The following is a 347-nucleotide window of genomic DNA, read 5'->3' on the forward strand; positions in this document are numbered from 1 at the left end:
ATATATATATATATATATATATTATATCCGTGTGTGTAGGTATACATAAATAGAGAGTCAAAGAAAACAGTCCAGCTAGATAGGTTGGTCACCACAATGAGATTGATCATGCTATTGGTTGATGCACGTTCAACACTTTTGTTGCCATGGTTATTGAGTGCTTTCTTAACTGTAAATAGAAATCACACCAACCTCCTAGTTCACTTATATTTGTTGCCTTTGGACGCTTTCTTAACTGGAAACAACAGAAATCCTTCCTCCAAAAAACTGACGCTTTCAGATGTTAAAACAATCAGACACGTGATGATATTGGATTTTGTCATGGTCATCTTGAATGCACACGTGTC

The sequence above is a fragment of the Morus notabilis genome, unplaced genomic scaffold (genome assembly GCF_000414095.1).
Source record: "Morus notabilis unplaced genomic scaffold, ASM41409v2 Scaffold605, whole genome shotgun sequence".
Classification (NCBI taxonomy): Eukaryota; Viridiplantae; Streptophyta; class Magnoliopsida; order Rosales; family Moraceae; genus Morus; species Morus notabilis.